The 20,176-nt window shown below is 36.9% G+C and overlaps 1 long non-coding RNA gene across 2 annotated transcripts; it reads right to left on the bottom strand.

The window, feature by feature from the left end:
* Positions 1–3,835: 3,835 nt before the first annotated feature.
* On the bottom strand, positions 3,836–13,373 carry LOC126825581 (uncharacterized). Of its 2 annotated transcripts, none has more exons than XR_007682065.2 (3): positions 13,260–13,373; positions 6,401–6,495; positions 3,836–4,139 (listed from the first exon to the last, which is right to left on the bottom strand). It is a non-coding gene; the product is annotated as an uncharacterized LOC126825581 (long non-coding RNA). The 2 variants fall into 2 exon arrangements; XR_007682066.2 differs by lacking the exon at positions 13,260–13,373 and adding an exon at positions 8,461–8,551.
* Between the last annotated feature and the right edge of the window lie 6,803 nt (positions 13,374–20,176).

Here is a 20,176-nt window from a genome sequence, read left to right as displayed (position 1 = left end):
TGTTTGGAGTGGTATGATTTAACGTGTGTCCGAAAGATCACAATGTCTGCCATTGTCTGTCATTAGTTCAAGTGGCGCGGTTTCGATTCCCCGTTAGTACGTGACAAGAAGTAGGGTCGCCTGTTCAACCCCTTTTCTCCCACTGCTAAAGACCCCTAGGCACATAAGAATTATTGAAATGAAAACCAAATCGAATTTTTGAAATACAAGTAATAATAATAGTAACATTATTCAGTGTTCAAGGCCTCCCGTCCATAGTGCATTATGTTACAGTAGTATATTTACAATTGTAATTTTCATTTAATATTATAATAACAAAAATATTACTCAAAATAGCTTTACCCTATAGGTCAAACCCACTTTTCCAATAAAACCGAAGACTGCATAACGATTCGACAAGACTTAGAAGTATTATTAATACTATTATCTCTCCAGATCAGTCATGTATTCCTGGTCGTGATATTTCAGATAATATTGCTTCGATAAGAGATGTTTTAAATTATGTTGATTTTGAAAATATACCATGTTACATTTTAAAACTTGATGCTCTCAAAGCTTTCGATCGAGTTTCACATTCCTATATTTTTACTGTACTAAAACATTTTAATTTTGGTGATAGTTTTATTGATCACGTTAAAATATTATACTCCAATATATACAGTAGTGTTAAAGTAAACGGCCATATATCTCGCCCTTTCCCGGTAACCAGATCTGTCAGACAGGGTTGTCCACTTTCAGCACTTTTGTACGTACTTACAGCAGAACCCCTCAATGCCCTTATAAAATCTAATCCGAGCATAAAAGGAATATGTATACCAGGTTCACCCACCCCATCCCTCCTATACCAGCATGCAGATGATTGCACCCTTACGCTATCAAACACTGATTCTATTATAAAAACCTTTTCACAGATAAAACCATACTGCAAGGCCTCTGGGGCGAAAATCAACGTCGAAAAATCCCAATTATTACCAGCTGGATCTGTTAAAAATGAACATGTTTCACTCCCTGTACAAGTTGAAATTATCTATGAATGCATCGAAATATTAGGTATTTACTTAGGACCAAACTCCAATGCATGTAACCATAAAAACTGGGATACCAAACTAAATAAAATTAAGAGAATTTTAAATATGTGGTCTCAACGGAAACTTACCCTAATGGGAAAATCCTGTGTCTTTAATTCATTATGTATGTCCTTATTATGGTATCCCCTAAGGGTCTTGAATATACCTTCTTATATTATTAAAAAAGTTGAAGAATTTATAAAAGATTTTATGTGGTTTAATAAAACACCTCAAGTCAAGAGCTCCACCATTATAGGTTCATATGATCAAGGCGGTCTAAATATACCCAAACTTGTTTTAAGACAATATGCTTTCAGATTAAATGTTTTAAAGAAATACAATGATAGTACTTTTCATGCTGTATGGAAGCACCTTTTTACTTATTTCCTTAATTCATACCACAACATGAATATAGATATTGAAATTTTCGCATTAAAACCTATTTCAAGTGGTTTACTAAATATACCAGACTTCTATAGATCTGTTTTAATTGCATGGAATAACATTAATAATAATACAAGGAGACCACCATTAAGTTATAATGACATTTTAAACCAACCATTGTTTGATAACCCCTTTATATTGTATAATAATAAGTCTCTCCATTATGACATATTTATTAGCAATAAGATTGTAAAAGTTTCTGATATTTGTTATTGTGTTATACCAGGTTTGCTCCCTTTAATTCATATAATTGATTTATTTACCATTAATAATGATGATGTTGATATTGTTAAGATTGAAAAATATTATAAAACCATATGTTCATGCCTACCAAATGACTGGCTTGTCATGATTAATAAAGAGAGTCATGTGATTGATAAGCATATTATTCTTCATATACAAACTAATGATGATTATGTACCAATTACAAATTGTACATCTAAGCACTTTTATAATGTTTTAAGAAAGAAATTTTATAAAGAATCCACTAGTATAATTTTTTGGAATCAGCTTAATTACGATATTGATTGGAAAAATGTATGGAAATCCATAGGTTATTACTTAAAAAGCAATGAATGTATAGAAAATGATTTTAAAATAGCCCATAACATTATATATACAAATGAGAAACTCTTCAAGTATACAACTATTGATAGTCCTCTGTGTACGTGTTGTCTCTGTTTAGGTGATATAGAGAATATGCAGCATTTACTTCTTAATTGTCCAAAAATTTCAGAATTTATTAAGAATCTAAAATCTATATTAATTAATTTCTACCCTGAAGGATTTAGCTCTGTCTATTTTAATAAAATATTGTTGTTTGGTGTCCAATCTATCAAGGGTAATAAAAAGAATAATATTTTAATTCTACTACTATCTTTTGCCAGACTAGCTATAATTAAACGCAGAAATATGTTTCTAAAGACTGATAAAATTGTAAATGTTTTCAAACTTTTTATAACAATGTTCCCAGCGGGCACACAACGTTGTGACAACATTGTTCAGGGGTTGTATCACAACGTCTGAAATAGGTCAGCTGTAGGTTGTTTTGCAACAAACTCTTACGTTGTGACAACGTTGTACGGACGTCAAAGCAACATTGTCACAACGTTGTGTGGTGGTTGACGAAAAGTTGTGACAACGTTGTACGGACGTCAAAGCAACATTGTCACAACGTTGTGTGGTGGTTGACGAAAAGTTGTGACAACGTTGTACGGACGTCAAAGCAACATTGTCACAACGTTGTGTGGTGGTTGACGAAAAGTTGTGACAACGCTGTACGGACGTTCAAGCAACATTGTCACAACGTTGTGTGGTGGTTGACGAAAAGTTGTCACGACGTCAGAATTTGTTGTTTTTCAACGTTGTGTGGTGGTTGGCGAAAAGTTGTCACGACGTCAGAATTTGTTGTTTTGAGGTTGTATAAAACCCAGTATAAGCCCCATCCGAACTCCCTACAGTTCTGCCCCCACTGGACTAACGAAGACGGGAATAGGCGGTCGGCACTATGGAAGTTAAATTAGGTGTGTGTTCGGGGAAGGGGGGGGGGGGTGCTTAAATGCCCGACAGATTTGGGCCACAGTTTTGACATAGTGAAACGATACGCGAAGTTTCAACACCCTCACTCAATTAGAATCAAAGTTATTGTGTCCCATCACAACCAATCTAATTGCTTCTTTCTGAATAAAATCAGTATCAATTAATAGGACAGTACGTAGTTTCAAAACATTCAATTCAAACGATTATATTACAGTCAATATTAATGCTAGAGTCATATAACTTTGCAGTAATGGGTAAAGGTAATAGAATCTGATCATTAAATTTTAAGTAATGGTCATGTAATGAGTAATGGAAGATTTCAAAAGTAATGAGTAATGGAAATGTAATTAATTACATTCCGAAAATCATGTAATGGTCAATTACATTTCAATTACATTTAATGGCGCATTCTTTGAATGGCATTTAGTAATTAGAACATAATCAAATAACGCACTTTTATGGAATAACAATTACTATGGTTTATTTCACTGCAACGTTTCAACAAGATTTCACAAGTCGTTTTCAAGCATATATACACAAATAAATAAAATGAAAAAGATATGAATATATATATAAACATCAGTGCGAACTATCCAATGGTATGCATGTCTTTAAATCTGATTGATTAAATGCTAAATTAGCACTAATCTTTAAATAGTAATAAAATGTAATTATTTACTTTCAATGTAATGGGTTATGAATGATATTGCTAAAAATGAGAAAGTAATTTTAATGCAATTGGTACTGTAATAATAATAATAATTTATTATTTATAATTGGTACTGTAATAATAATAATAATTTATTATTTATAATGCGCCTATTACCAATATAAAACACTCAATGCTCAATGGCGCAGTTAACATTTTGTGGACATCACACATAGAAAATAAAATAAAATTAAATGGATGATAAAAGAACTTAAAATGGCTTATAAAGATTATAATAAAATATGACATGTAATAAACAAATTTAAACTGTACATGTACTTAATTGGTCCCTCTTCTGTCCGGCTCATATTTTAGATGAGCCGAAACTGCTGTTATTATCTCGGCTTCATTGCAGCTCGGCTGACTGATCATTACACTATCTGAAGAATACAAAAAACTGTATATTTACTCTGTCAAATTTTGTAAATTATATAATTCAGTCCGATCAAAAAGGTGGTCCTAAAGCTGTAACAGATAATTCTGCATCCCATGAATTATGGACCAAAGGTGGCTTATTGGGTAAAACGCTGGCTCGCTTGTCTGGAGGTCGCATTTTCGATCCCTACATTTGCCGAGAAAGTTCAGTAGGCCTGACAAGGACAACTGTTAGTCGTTTGGATGGTATGAAAAACCGAGGCCTCGTGTACACATTGACGTGCAAGTAAAAGATCTCTTGGCAGTTGGAATTCGATATAAGAATAGGCCATAGTGCCGCTGCCCGGGCAAAATTTCCTTCATAGCACGCGGTATAGCGCATGCCCATCTTTATTAGCCTAGTCTGAGCAGAACAGTAGGACGTTAAACCCCATATGAATTATATTATATATGACCCAATAACACATTCTATATGAGACATCGCTTGTGTTATTACTTTCATATTCTCCATAAATTTGTACGTGTAAGAAAGGCATGGGTGTTAAATTACAAAAAAGATAGGTTGCCAGGCAACGAAACATACGCCCACAGCAGCTAAATCGTCCGGGCAGTCAACAAGAGTTATCGCATATTTTTACTTTTTTCGGTAATGAAACATTTATAATACACTAAAATCTGATTAAGAGCAACAACTCAGAAAACCATTAGAATTTGTTTGGTTTTTATAAAGTTCTGCCCCATGCTAACGTTTTGTATACAAAACTTTTAATACTGTATCATGGATTTAGCTGTCCAAGTCATAAAGATAGGTTGCCAGGCAACGAAACATACGCCCACAGCAGCTAAATCGTCCAGGCAGTCAACAACAGTTGTCACATATTTTTACTTTTTTCGGTAATGAAACATTTATAATACACTAAAATCTGATTAAGAGCAACAACTCAGAAAACCATTAGAATTTGTTTGGTTTTTATAAAGTTCTGCCCCATGCTAACGTTTTGTATACAAAACTTTTAATACTGTATCATGGATTTAGCTGTTTCAAGTCATAAAAATTCATTGAAAATCAATATACTTGTTCGCCTCAAGATCTTAAACTCTGTGTATCAATCTGAAGTCAATCGGATATTAACTTTGGCCTCTAGAGCGTCCCCAAGATTTTTCAAAGTGATCAAGGGCCATAACTTTGGCAGTAATTATCAGAAATCTTTGAAAATCAATAGGATTCTTCGCCTCGTGACCTCAAACACTGTGTATAAATTTAAAGTCAATGAGATTAACTTTAGCCTTTAGAGCATCCACAAGGTTTTTTGAAGTGATCAAGGGCCATAACTCTGGAAGTAATTATCGAAAATCACTGAAAATGAATAGACTTCTTCGTCTCATGACCTTAAGCACTGTGTATAAATTTAAAGTCAATAGGATATAATAACTTTGGCCTCTAGAGCGTCCACAAGATTTTTTTGAAGTGATCAAAAGCCATAACTCTGGCAGTAATAATCAGAAATCGCTGAAAATCAATAGGCTTCTTCGTCTCATGACCGTAAACACTGTGTATAAATGTAAAGTCAATCGGATATTAACTTTTGCCTCTAGAGCGTCCACAAGATTTTTTGAAGTGATCAAGGGCAATAACTCTGGCAGTAATTATCGGAAATCGCTGAAAATCAATAGGCTTCTTCGTCTCATGACCTTAAACCCTGTGTATAAATTTTAAGTCAATCGGATATTAACTTTGGCCTCTAGAGCGTCCAAAAGATTTTTTGAAGTGATCAAGGGCCATAACTCTGGCAGTAATTATCGGAAATCGCTGAAAATCAATAGGATTCTTCGTCTCATGACCTTAAACACTGTGTATAAATTTAAAGTCAATCGGATATTAAGTTTGGCCCCTAGAGCGTCCACAAGATTTTTTGAAGTGATCAAGGGCCATAACTCTGGCAGTAATTATCGGAAATCGCTGAAAATCAATAGGCTTCTTCGTATCATGACCTTAAACACTGTGTACAAATTTAAAGTCAATCGGATATTAACTTTGGCCTCTAGAGCGTCCACAAGATTTTTTGAAGTGATCAAGCAATTGTGGACGCCGGACCGACGGACGAACGGACGGGGGCGACGACAATATACGACCACATTTCAATGTCGGCGTATAAAAAGATCAACACTCATCGATGAAGTAATAAAAACTCGTGTATGCCCATACCATGTTTGATTATCCGATATTTAAGGATATGTTCGTAAATTGAGTATGATAAAAACAAACCTCGGACAACTTTGTAAATTTCTAAGTCCATTATGGACCGCCTCCCTTTATTTCCCTTTAAATTAAATTGGGCCATTAGGGAATTAGACATCAACCTGTTAAAATAAAAAGACATACTGTTTATGCGTTTGACAATACCAGGAATTTTGACTTTCCATTCCTTGACACCTAGAAATGGACATAAATGGGTTGCAACGCATATAATAATGTAATATGAATGTATATTAACTGATTTACATTCAATCGTTTCTGTTTTTACTGTAATGTCTAATCAGTTATGTTCGGCGAAATACGCGAAGAGAGAGAGAGAAATGGGGTTTAACGTCCACTTGACACAAACTTGGTCATTTCGGGACTAACACATGGTTCAATTTTATTTCAATAATTCGCTAGCGCGTAGGGGTCTTTTTAGCAGTGGGAGGAAACCGGAGGACCCAGAGAAAACCCACCAGGTTAGACAGGCGACCAAACTCCTTGTCACGTACAACCGGGGAATCGAAACCCCGCCAGTTGACTCAATGACAGACCGTATGATACAGCGTGCGCGTGCTAACCATTCGGCCATCCAACCCCCCATACGCGAAGAGTCCAAATTGAATGCCAGTCTTTGGCGTCTGGTTATTCAAGTTTACACCCGCATATAGTATTCTCTTGGGTATATTTAACTTCATTCTTCGAGTCTCTCTATTACAAATGAAATTTTAAAGCATTCTTGCACGCGATTCGTGTGGCAATTTCAAAACTTTAACTTTGTGTTAAATATTGGACATTAGAAGCCCATCTTTTCACGTTTACAACATTGATGTTGGGTTTAATTAAACAATGAGTCCCATGGTTGCAATGTCGAAGACTGTGGATGATATTGAGTTAGAGACTTGACTCCTTTAAGACGAAGACGATTGGAAAACGAATGTACTATTATTTTATCAATTTGTTTTTCAAAAGAAAGAATACGACTTTAAACTGGTAACCACCAAGGCTCATCAGATGGGTTACCTATAGCTATAACATGAAATAAATGAAACACATCTAGTATATTATTATATTTCAATCACTGTAATATTTACAATCAATGTCAGTTCAATTATGCAGGTGTATGCTCATGGATATTGATGTTGTACATTTAATAATAAAATTACCCTTCACTTGAATTAAATCTAAAACCCACAAGCATGTAATTAAAGAGCTGTGGTGTTAACAGTCGCACTAGCCCGGCATTTTATCCACCTGTCCGTAGATCGACAAAGTACAAGATTTAATTTTCAGAGCATATATGTTTTGTTGCGTGTCAACCTATCTGTTTAATTAAGATCGTAGACTTGGTTGCCTAATAATTAAGATGTATACAGCGACTTGGTTAACCGTTCATCGGTTACTACTGGTGAAACGGTTCAAAAAATTACAAACCGATATTCGTTTTCATATCATATTTGACATTCAAAACCAGGAATGGTAGCCAAAAATGTTTTCATTCACTAAAGACTATATAAATAGTTCATACAGCACAAAGTTCATATAGCATTTGTCATTTGTAATATATCACGGGAAATTAATGTCTTATTAATTCCCGCTCGAAGTTTTGTACACGTTACATTATTATTAACACTCCCTGCAAAGCTTGGGGTAGTATCAACTTATCTAAACAATTCATGAAATTGGTAACCCTATAAATTTAAAGATAATAGATAATGGGAAAGTCCATTATACAATACTATAAATATTGAAATGGCCCCTTCCAATTCCAGACATAGATTGAAATAGCTCTTTCCAAATCCAGACATAGCAAATGACCAAAAACTAAATGATTAAAATGCAATACAATTATAAAATAAAAACACTAAAGTTTCAGAACTAAAATAAATCATTTAAGAGATAATAAAACATATTTAAAATACTCAATTTACTTTGCAAGGAGGGTTCAATAATGAAATGACAATAGAAGTTCGGCTACGTGAGAAATGGCACCAGTAGAAAATAATCTACAATTACCGAAACAATTAATTCTTTTATATCATAATTATTTCTAAATGGACACAAAATATTAATTAATCGTAACATACCTAATTCTCAACTGTTACGCCTTCTAGCAACTTATAAAACTCGATAGTTTATCACAGCTCTAAAAAAGCAGCCATGCCGGTTTGGCTGGGATTCCTTTTTGGCGGAAAGATGTTTAAATTTGATTGGGCCAACTGTCAACCTTGGGTGTGTTTTAAAATAAAATATGTATAAGATAATTAATCTTGACCTTTATTGGGTTTTTTTTTTATCCGGTACATTAAATATAGATATTTTGCAATTAAGTTATGAACGTAATTAAGTTTTAAAGGTGTAATAAACGTTTAATAAATGTTTTTAAAAAAAAAAAAATTTCAAATGGCGTGTATAGGTAATTGTTACCTATTCATTGGGGGTTCTTTATAAACGGTTCATAAACGTTTAAAAAAATCATATTTACGGTACTACGTTTTAATGGAAAATTTTGTAAGAAAAACATCAATTATGAACGTTATCGAAACATATTATATTAAACATTTTTATCAATATTTATCGAAAACTTCTGAAAAACTTACACTTAAAACATTTAAAAAACGTTTAATAAATATTTTTTTTTTTTACATAACCTTTTAGAAACAAGAAAAATAATAAAAACAAAAACAAAAAACGTTTTTGAAATATTTTGTGCTTGCTGGGAACTGTAATTAATTAAATAATGGCCAGGTTTCACACTTATATATACTGAGCGCCATGGAAAACGCATCACTTAGTTTTTCGTATAACAAAATGATCCTGTAAACATATCTTATTTATTTTGCTTCTTATTGTGAACAATATTCAAATGGGAACACATCAATAACAACACATTTGTACACTTATGGATGTTTAATCTGTAATCACCGGTACAAAGTCAGAGGGGTCAAAACCAAAAGTACGACACAGATGTCAGTAGCGCGTGTGTCCTCCACGGGCTTTTACGCACGCTGTGCAGCGACGTCGCATGGAATTAACCAATGTTTGAAAGAAGGCCTGGGGCAAATTGTTCAATTCTTGGACAAGAGCAGCTTCTAAAGCAGCAATGGTGTGCATCTGTGGTCTCCGATACAGACGGCGTCCAATCTCATCCCAGACATGTTCTATTGGTGCCATGTCCGGAGACATGGCTGGCCAGTTCAAGACATTGATGTTGTTAGCAGCCAGGAAGTCCATACTAAAACGGGCGGTATGCGAACGTGCATTATCCTGTTGGAAGTGCTGAAGTTGTGGGTGCGCTCGAAACATCGGAACAACAATTGGTTGCAAGACATCATCACGGTAGGCTACAGCATTAACGCGACCCCTGCAAATGTGTAGGGCGGTCCGGCGATGAAATGTGAAGCCTCCCCACATCATTACACTTCCCCCACCCCATCGATTCGTTTCGAAGACGCAGCAGTCTGCAAGACGTTCCCCAAGACGTCTCCACACACGTTGACGGCCATCAGCGTGATAAAGATGAAAGCGACTCCCATCACTGAAGAGCACACTTTGCCAGTCTACTCTTCTCCATGTCTGGTGTGTCCTTGAGCCCATATCAAACGCCGCTGACGGTGATGATCCCTGAGGATAGCTCCAACATAAGGTCGTCGTCGAGTCCTACTTCTCTTAGACGACGTCTTACGGTGTTGGCACTTACTGGTCCTTGTCTTTCGACGACTGCCGCACATGTTTGAGTCGCTGGGCAGAATCTGTCACGCAGATGAGTGACCCGGATGTAGCGGTCTTGAGTCTGGGTTGTAACGCGTTGTGGACCAGGACGTTGACGGTCACGCGTTGATCCAGTAACTCGAATACGTTCCACCAACCTTACAGTAGTGGACTGATGACAATTGAGGTGTCTGGCAATAATAGCACGCGTAGACATGCCAGCCCTGGACATTCCCATGGCTTCATTCCGTTGATTTTCAGTAAGTCTCGGCATCTCTAGCTCGATTCCTTCACACGTCCAACAACAAATTACGACAAATTGACGTTTCACAGTTCATGTACAACACATTAAGTTGAAAACATGCTTTTAAAGGGCTCACACACAATGCTGCACGTGAATATTGGGTTTTTCATGTGCATCTCATGCAATTTTTTTTTGTGCACACGGGCCGAAATTTTTTGCGTTTGGGAGCATTGTGTGAAACAATAGTTCATAGTATTGCATAATATTATACATACAAAACCAACTAGTAATAAAATATTTGGGAAAAAAAAGTGATGCGTTTTCCATGGCGCTCAGTAATATAACGGTATCTACTTAAAATGATCATTTAAATACTTAAAAGAGATTGAATTGATTTCATTATTCTTTTATTATTATTGCTTTTTTTAAAACCGGAATAGTATTATTAAATTTACATTAGCACTATTAGATGTCGATCTACGGCTGTTTTTATTAATAATTTGTTTAGTGAAGCCGAATGATAAAAATCGCGTTAAGTCTACGTCGATCGAGATTTTGCCGTGGGTAACAAAACTCCTTCAAATCAAATAGCCCAGTGACGTGTAGAATAGATCAAATGGCTTGCTATGTGTCGCAAATTATTCGTTTAACGGCTATGTATATGAGTAATATGAAAAAACTAATGATGAGAGATTTCATTTAGATTAGATCTACTTGCGCAACACATCAACGCAAATGTCTAGCCTAGACTAGTGCAGATCACGTCGGTTCTAAATTCTACGTCTCTTGGCCTAGACTCGTGTATTCTGAGCGGACTGACACAATCATGCAGCTGGTCCAGCTAGTTTTAATAGTTAAAGCAAGAATTTCATATTTTCTAAGAAAGTCAAAACATAATTATTTCTATATCTTTTGCTCAATAGGCTGTCAACTCAATATTATAGGATCATAGGTATCATTATGACACTTATAAAATCATTCACACCGGAAATAATAACACAATTACCACCTTTGTTGTTCTACCCCCCCCCCCTATGGAAAAACTATCTGCAAACGTTTGAATTTGAAGTCGAAAATGATATTTTGGCCAATTTCTCAAAGTCACCTAATGAAACTGACGAAGAAACAAATGACAAAATGAAATGAAGTTCACATTCATCGATTTATTCCAAATGATCGTTAGACTAAGTAAGGCACAGACTGACCATTATAAGGGTAAAATGATACCCGGGGTCAAACAGCAAAGTTACCACAGCATCACAACCAAGTCAGTAACGGGTAAATCCTCCTCTGTTTGCCAAACAAGCATTGATCCGACGTGGCATACTCCTAATGAGACGTCTAAGGTCATTTTGGTCCAGATTGTCCCATTCCTGTTGCAACGCAGCAGCAAGTTCTTGGACATTGGCAGGACGTTGTTGACGTTGACGTAACCTCTGTCCAAGCATGTCCCAGACATGCTCGATGGGGGAGAGGTCGGGACTCAGTGCTGGCCAAGGTAATGTGGTGATGTTCTGTTGTTGGAGGTAACCTGTAACGATCCTGGCCCTGTGACATCTTGCGTTGTCATCCTGGAAGATGAAACGGCGGCCATGACGTCGTGCGAACGGCACAACATGGACTGCCAAGATGTTGTCCCGGTAGTACTGGCCTGTAACACGCCCTGCAACAACATGTAAAGCCGTTCTTCCAGCAACAGTGATGCCTCCCCACACCATAACAGAACCACCCCCAAATCGATCATGTCTGATGACGTTAACGTCTTGGAAGCGCTCGTTTCGACGACGCCACACCCTCCTACGTCTGTCTCTCAAACAAGGGATCACGCGAGGACGTCGGGCGCGAAGGTGACCCCTATGCAGTCGATTCCGAATCGTCTGGCCACTCACTCTCACACCAGTGTCTGTTTGAAGACGAGCGCTGATCTGATTTGCTGTGATGACACGATTTCTCAAGGCCAAGGTACGGATAAATCGATCCTGGGCTTGAGTTGTCGCCCTTGTTCGACCTGAGCGTGGTCTGTCCTGTACAGATTGTGTATCACGGTATCTGGACCATAGCCTGCTTATGACAGACTGAGAAACATTCATCGTCCGCGCCACAACCGCCTGTGTTGTGCCGATCTGTAGCATGCCAAGGGCACGTAACCTTTCAATATGGGTAAGCCGACGCATATCAAAATTTGTTTTCTGGTCACTAAAAAAATTAAACTGATGTTTCCACCCTGGAATTCAATGCCACAATGACTGTAACATTCAAAGTCAGAGTCGTGCAAATCTTGGGTTGGACCCCCATGATGATCCCAAGCATCACCTGCATTCCATGCGGTAGCTATTGGTGCGTTTGGGCGTCACATGTAACTGGAAATGTTTCTTCTGTTAGGTTCTATAGTGACTTTTTTCGTAGTCATTTGCATATTTTAGTATTATGCCCCCAAAATCAAATATCCCCTACTTTTTTTGAATAGTATATTTTAAAGCTTTACTTTAATACATTTTAAAAATATAACTTAAAAATATGAAATTCACTCGGCACAGCTGCAGTCTGAGTGTGTTTTGAAATGAACGTCGCCACTTACATCGCGGTCGTCAACAAAGTCCATGCCTACATTGCCGGTAATCATATTCGAGGGGCTTTCATATTCAACTTAATAATAATAGTCTCTGTTACTACATGATGTATGTATAGGTGCGCGTGTTTTACATACATGTAAATATATTTGGTGTTTTTGTTGTTTTATAGCCATTGATAATGCTGTTGCGTAGGTAGCCTAATGTTTTGTTTGTATTTGTATGCTGTCTCTAATAGCCTAATGGGGTGTTAAGATACAATATAATTTTATCTGATCTTATATTAGCCTTAGAAGAAGCAATTGACGATTTTTATATCCCTTCCACATACCCGGTTGAGAGTTAAAATAATAGAACTTACCTTCGGCACGAACCAAAAAACCAATATGGCGTCCCAGAAGCATCTTTCGCGGCAACATTTAGAGTCACGTTATCAGTTTCCGCGGGAAAAAAACCCGCTAGTGTTACCAGATAATTTACTGAAGAATTAACCGGAATATTTGTCAGCTTCTAGTTGTTTTACAATAAGCCTTAAATAAAATGTATTATAGTTTGTATTGTGTTATTAAATCTCGATCTACGTCGTTAACCAATACAACTGTACCCAAGATCATACGTCAATTTCTATAGATAAGCGCATTGCAATTCCTGTTTTAGGCCCGTATTATGCACTGAATTTGTGTAGCAAACGCTGCACACTACACAATATGCATTAATCACCATTTTCTGTGCTTTGTGTTATTATTTCAATTGAAAAACACCGGATGTAAAAACAGCGACATTTAGGTGCGAGAGAGGCATCTCGTTTACAGTTCATAATACATTTTTATAATACTTGACGGACGCAAACGCCTTTTCTTGCTTTCCCAACCCGTGTGCTCAGGAACATGAAAGCAAGCCAGTATTGCCTATTTAGTACACCAATAACTTTAATGCATTAAAGGAAATTATGATTTCCGAAAAATTATAAATCAAATAAATGACCGATGTCGCACACCGCCGAGTGGGGCCCGACGAAATGTTTCAATCCGCGATCAATGCAGTACAAATTCGCCGTGTTCAATGACAAGAAAGTGAAAATGTTTTATTATACTTAAAAATCATCGAATTTGGGGCTCTTTATTTGACTGACAAGAAAGCAAAATATTTTCTTCCAAATAACATTCTGAAAGTTCCGCTTTCACTTTCTCTCGGGATTTTGAATGTGACTTTTTCCCTAAATTGCTGCCGGGAACAGGGAATGTCAGGCAATGTCATGACCTTGACTCAGGTTACAACCCCAAAATTGACCTTGCGGGTGCGGGTCACGACTTTGACCTTGACATTTATTCGCGATATCTGGGTGGTACATGAAGTTTTGGGACTTTTTCGATCCCAAGGTCAAGGGTCCGGTCAAAGGTCAAGGCCCCATTCGAAAGGTCAATGAGTTGCCTATCCATGGTCATGACCTTTGATTTGCCGCGCAGACCAGGGGCCCCACCATGTGCCCGGGAGCATCGAACTCAGTAGATATTTTGGTGACCTTGACCCTTTCAGATGACCTTGACCTACCGGGGTCATGTGGACCAAGATGACATTTTGGAAGGTCAAGGTCCAGTGGTCCTGACTTTATTAAATGGGCCCCTAGGGTTCAAAAACCAAAATACTTCCGGGGCCCCTAGCGGGTCAAGGTCACGACTTTTGGTTGGCGATTTTAAAAAATGAAGAACAAATGTTGGGTCAGTCTATCGGGTCACCAAACCCCGGGGCGATCGGAAGACATTTTTGGGGCAAATTTCCCTAGAAAGTGAAATAGCTGAGCATTACAGCGGTGTGGTCTAAGGGCAGATAACTCGCCCATCCCAAATCGGATCCGACGACCTTGAGGTCGTGGCTATTTAAACTAAATTGACCCCTGGGAGTCTCGTGGTGACCTTGGTTTGACAATCAGAGGTCAAGGTTCGAACTGCTATATATGACGTTTCGATAACGTTATGACAATGTTGTGACAACGTTTTAACAACGTTGTGACAACAACCTGTATATGAAGTTTTGATAACGTTGTGACAACGTTGTGACAACAACCTGTATATGACGTTTTGATAACGTTTTGAAGACGTTGTGACAACGTTGTGACCACGTTGTGACAACGCCGTGACAACAACCTGTATATGACGTTTTGATAACGTTGTGACAACGTTGTGAGAACAACCTGTATAATAATGACGTTTTGGTAACGTTTTGAAGACGTTGTGACAACGTTGTGACAAAGTTGTAAAACCGCTGTGACAACAACCTGTATATGACGTTTTGATAACGTTGTGACAACAACCTGTATATGACGTTTGAATAACGTTTTGATGACGTTGTGACAACGTTGTGACAACAACCTGTATATGACGTTTTGATAACGTTTTGAAGACGTTGTTACAATGTTGTGACAACGTTGTAACAACGTTGTAACAACGCCGTGACAACAACCTGTATATGACGTTTTGATAACGTTGTGACAACAACCTGTATATGACGTTAGAATAACGTCTTGATGACGTTGTGACAATGTTGCGACAACGTTGTGACAACAACCTGTATATGACGTTTTGATAACGTTTTGATGACGTTGTGACAACGTTGTGTCAACAACCTGTATATGACGTAAATACAACGTCGAATATTGGTCGAAAACACGTTGTACAACGTCACGACCAATATTGACGTTGTCACAATGTTGTAACAACGTTGCGTGCCCGCTGGGTTACAACATCATTTTCAATACCTATATTTTTATTTAAAAGAACAGAAATTTAATGATTTAATATGTATACCAAATCTTGTATATATAGAAAATAATGAAGTTAAATTATGTATAACCTGATGTATTTACAATTGACTAATTCAGTCCACAAACCACCTTTAGTAGCAGACGAATCTTCACCGTCTGCGCGGAGTATGACCTTGTTGCATAAATACTCAACAGTCTCTTTTATCCAGCTATAATGCTACAGCATAAATCTCTGTAGACTAGTACATCCAGAACTCTTTAAACTACAACATGTAATAAAACTGTTTGAAGCATTTTCTCCGTAACTTTCTAATCATATATAACTTTTTATTTGTCTATTTTACCCAATTGTTTTAAAAATATACATGTTATTTGAATTATAAATATAATATCATGATACAAGTTTACTATTATTGTGACCCACTTTACAACCCGTCATCCAGACATAAACACTCAATCTGTGTCAGCATCACAAGCCTTTATTATCCAGTTCAAAGTTACCTATATTCCCCATAGTAAACTTGTTCATCCAGCCCTCCAAAAAATTTAACATGGGAATTTGCTATTGCAAACCTTTTCATCAGAATTTCTTAACAATTATTTAAGTATAAACATTTGTCTTGTCTATAATATCTTTATTATCATTTAAAGTCACCAAATATGTTAATTCCTATAACTTTAAAGACTATATTTTAATTTTAAAGCTTATTTTTCTGTTAGACACACAAAAACCTTTTACTAGAAATCATATTGTTATAACCTGTTTTTAAGAAATTATTTGTAAATCCTTAACTAAATTCATCTCTTTTACTCACAATAGTTTTCATTTATGTTTAAAGTCACCAAATAATGTAATAATTGTAGCATTTAGAATTATAATTAGTAATCGAAAACATATATTGTCATTGATACTAGCCACACCTTAAACGTTGTAATTATCTATTTCTATAATTGTGTATATGACAGGCATAGATTTTAATTGTACATAATATATTTTATTTATTCTTTTTACTCTTTTATACATACTTGTCTCTCATTCTATACATATTATAAATAACAAAAAATATTTGTTCTTATTGTACACTGTACATTACTGTTACTGTAAATTAGATTTGCCTGTATATACATAACTTAGTATTTTTCACTGTGAATAGATGTAAAGTGAATAGAATGTTGTAAAATGTTGTAAATATTATAATGAATATACTTTCTGTGAATAAACATTTTACAAGGAAAAAAAAAAAAAAAAGCACGTGCGTGCTGTATCATAAAGTCTGTCTTTGAGTCACCTGGCGTGGTTTCAAATCCCCGGTTGCACGTGACAAGGAGTAGGGTCGCCTGTCCAACTTCGTGGATTTTCTCCGGGTCCTCCGTTTTCCTCCCACTACTAAAGACCCATACGCGCAAGCGAATTATGACAATAAAATTGAACCATGTTAGTCCCGAAATGACCTAGTTTGTGTCGAGTGGACGTTAAACCCCATTTCTCTCTCTCTCTCTCGAAGACGATATTAAAAGGGTGGGGTCAAAACAATCCATAGCCACCTATAATCCTCGTTAAAATCTTTAGATGGACCTGTTTTAACCCGTTTCCTTTCAATATTTACAATGATGAATTGGAAATTTGGTAAAATTCCGAAAACACTATAAAAGGTGGCTAAAATCTTTAGACCAGCCTGTTTTAATCCCATCGAATACAATTCAGGAGATTATTGACATTCGATATGCTGATATTGCTATCATTTTAGCGTGGATTAAACCTTGCCTTCAGAAATAAGCTATGGTCTTAAAAATGCATATGACGATCTGTGGCTTAAATATGAATGTACACATGGTGTAGATATCACAACTTTTATTTGTATTGATATTTAATATCATCAATATCTAATGTAACTTACTCTACATGTAAGAAGGTCAGGGAGCCGCGGTGGCTCAGTGGGAAAGTCGCTGACTCCCTAGTCTGGAGGTGTTGGGTTCAATCCCAGTGTTTTCCGTGGCGTAGGAGGTCCTGTGTACACATTGGCGTACACGTAAAATAACCGCTGACAGCCGTAGCGCCGCTGTCTGGGAAATAATTCCCTCAAAGCACACTGCATGGCGTAGTTCCGTCCTGATTAGCCCAGGCGGTGTAGAAAAGTAGGACGCTAAACCCCCAATTTCATTCATTTAGTAAGAAGGCCAAACAATACCCTCGTGCATCGTCATCAGTATTATTTGTTATGACAAAGACAACCACATGCTGATAAACCCTCCAACATGGATATGACATAAAATGTGTTTTAACCTCCTACTGTTCTGCTCCGACTGGGCTAATGAAGACAGCAACTCTGGAAGACTAGCATGCATTAATAGTATCATCACATGTAATTCTCCATCTGGAAAGGTACATTGGCCTGTAAGCATATTCAATCAGCAGTGGTTATGGGCATTAGCAGTTCAGCGCTTTGGGGGGGGGGGGTTAGAGCATGCGTGTTGTATCATATGGTCTATCAATGACTCATAGGGTCGCTTGTCCAACCTCATGGGTTTTCTCCGGGTCCTCCCACTGCTAAGAAATAACATTGACCCATATGTTAGTCCCGAAATGACCTAGTTTGTGTTGATTGGAGATTAAACGCCATTTCCCTCTCTCGGCGGCAATTAAAGCACAGAAATCCGCAATAGCAGACAGGGATGGCGACAGAGTATTATAAAAAATGTATTGTAGGCGTATACAAATTAGTTTAATTTAACAACATATTATCTATCACAGCAAATTTGTTAATAACATGATCAGAACTTCAAGTAAATTTTAAAACGAAAATGTGGCATGGTTTCCTTCGCGACATTGTATAATCTCCACTGGAAAATGTGAGTGTCGGGAGATAACTCCATTTATCAGACAATGTCTATTCAGTTACATGCAATACAACTAATCGAAATGTGAAATCTCTTTGGTCGTCTACAGTTCTTTCATGCTGATTACATCCTCCCAGATATATGATTCTTCTGGCTGAATCGTCGTTTCATGTTTTTTGTTTTTCTGGTGATTCCGTTTGTTCAACAGTTCCAGGTTAATTGATATTTTAGCTGGCAATAGTCCAGTAAAGGAATCGAGTTCCCTTAACTTCAACCTGAGAGACAGTATATTGTCACGAAAAAATGCAAAGGACCGCCAGTCAAGTCCACAATATGTAATATCCGAGTTTCCGATGTAATGTATTTGGTTCTCGTGATTTAAATTAAATTGGAAATTGCATACCCTTTGTATGGCGACATCTGAGTTTAATACGTTGATGTCATTTGTTACATGCAATACAACTAATCGAAATGTGAAAACACTTTGGTCGTCTATATATCCTAGAGAAGGATTCTCTAGTTCTTCAATGCTGACTATATCCTTCCAGTCATATGTTTCTTTCAGCTCAATCGTCGACAGTATCATTTTGTTTAACTGGCGATTCCGTGTATTCAACAATTCCAGTTTCAATAATACTTTTTTTGGCAATAGGCCAGTAAACGAACTGAGTACCTTTAACTTGAACTTGAGAGACAGTTTATTGTTTCGTATAGATGCATATCGCCACAAGGAAAATCCGCCACGTTCAATATCCAAGTTTTCGATCAAGTGTATTTCCTTCCCATGCCTTAAATTAAATTGGAAAATGCCTGCCTTAAAGATGGCCACTTCTGAGTTTGACAAGTTGTCATCGCTTTCACCCCCTGATTCAGAGAAGTTAGGATTGCTTGCTATCTCTGTATCATTTTTCTTCATTCCTGTCTTTATTTGACCAAGTTGGTTAGTTAGTTGTATTTTGTTCATTTCACCTTCTTGAAACAAAAGTATGCTGGGTTCTGGAACGATGAGGTCCTGTTTCCCATTTTCAATCTTCTGTAGGACTTTCGTTTTTAAAACCAATAATTGTGATAACCCGATATGGTCTATATCATCTGTTACTTCTTTTACAGGGTTCTTTGTTTCTGTTGATAATTTGTTGGCCAGTGATTCTAACCTCGCCGTCTCCTCGGCTTGACCATGGCTTTGCTTTACTTCGTTGTGCATTTTACTTCCAATATCATGGAGAGCTGCGCAAAGTTTATCCACTCTCTTGTCAATCCTGGTACATATCTGTGAAGTTTTTGTCTCGATCACTTTCTTCTGATGCTGGATGGATTCAGAATATTGTTGGTATTTCAATAAGGTTTTCTCTAACTCACCGCTCAGTGATTGGATCTCCATCTTTATCTTGAGTTTAAAATCGTTTAAATCACTGACCGAGTGACCATTGTGATCAGCTATAAAACATTTATAACACATGGATACACTACACCGTTTACAATATAGATCTATTTCTTTCTTGTGATTAACACACATCCTACTTTCACTTTTATCATCTTTAACGGTGGAAATGTTTCCAGATATGGCGTCTGTAGATTTACTCGCGCCTGTTTCTTGTAAGAGAAAACAATTGGTAGCAAATGGTTCGGGAATCCTTATTTCACTTTTATCATCCGGAATGGTGGAGACCTTTCCACAT

This window comes from Patella vulgata, chromosome 6 (assembly GCF_932274485.2).
Source record: "Patella vulgata chromosome 6, xgPatVulg1.2, whole genome shotgun sequence".
Classification (NCBI taxonomy): Eukaryota; Metazoa; Mollusca; class Gastropoda; family Patellidae; genus Patella; species Patella vulgata.
This window is presented reverse-complemented; position numbering and strand designations above follow the sequence as displayed.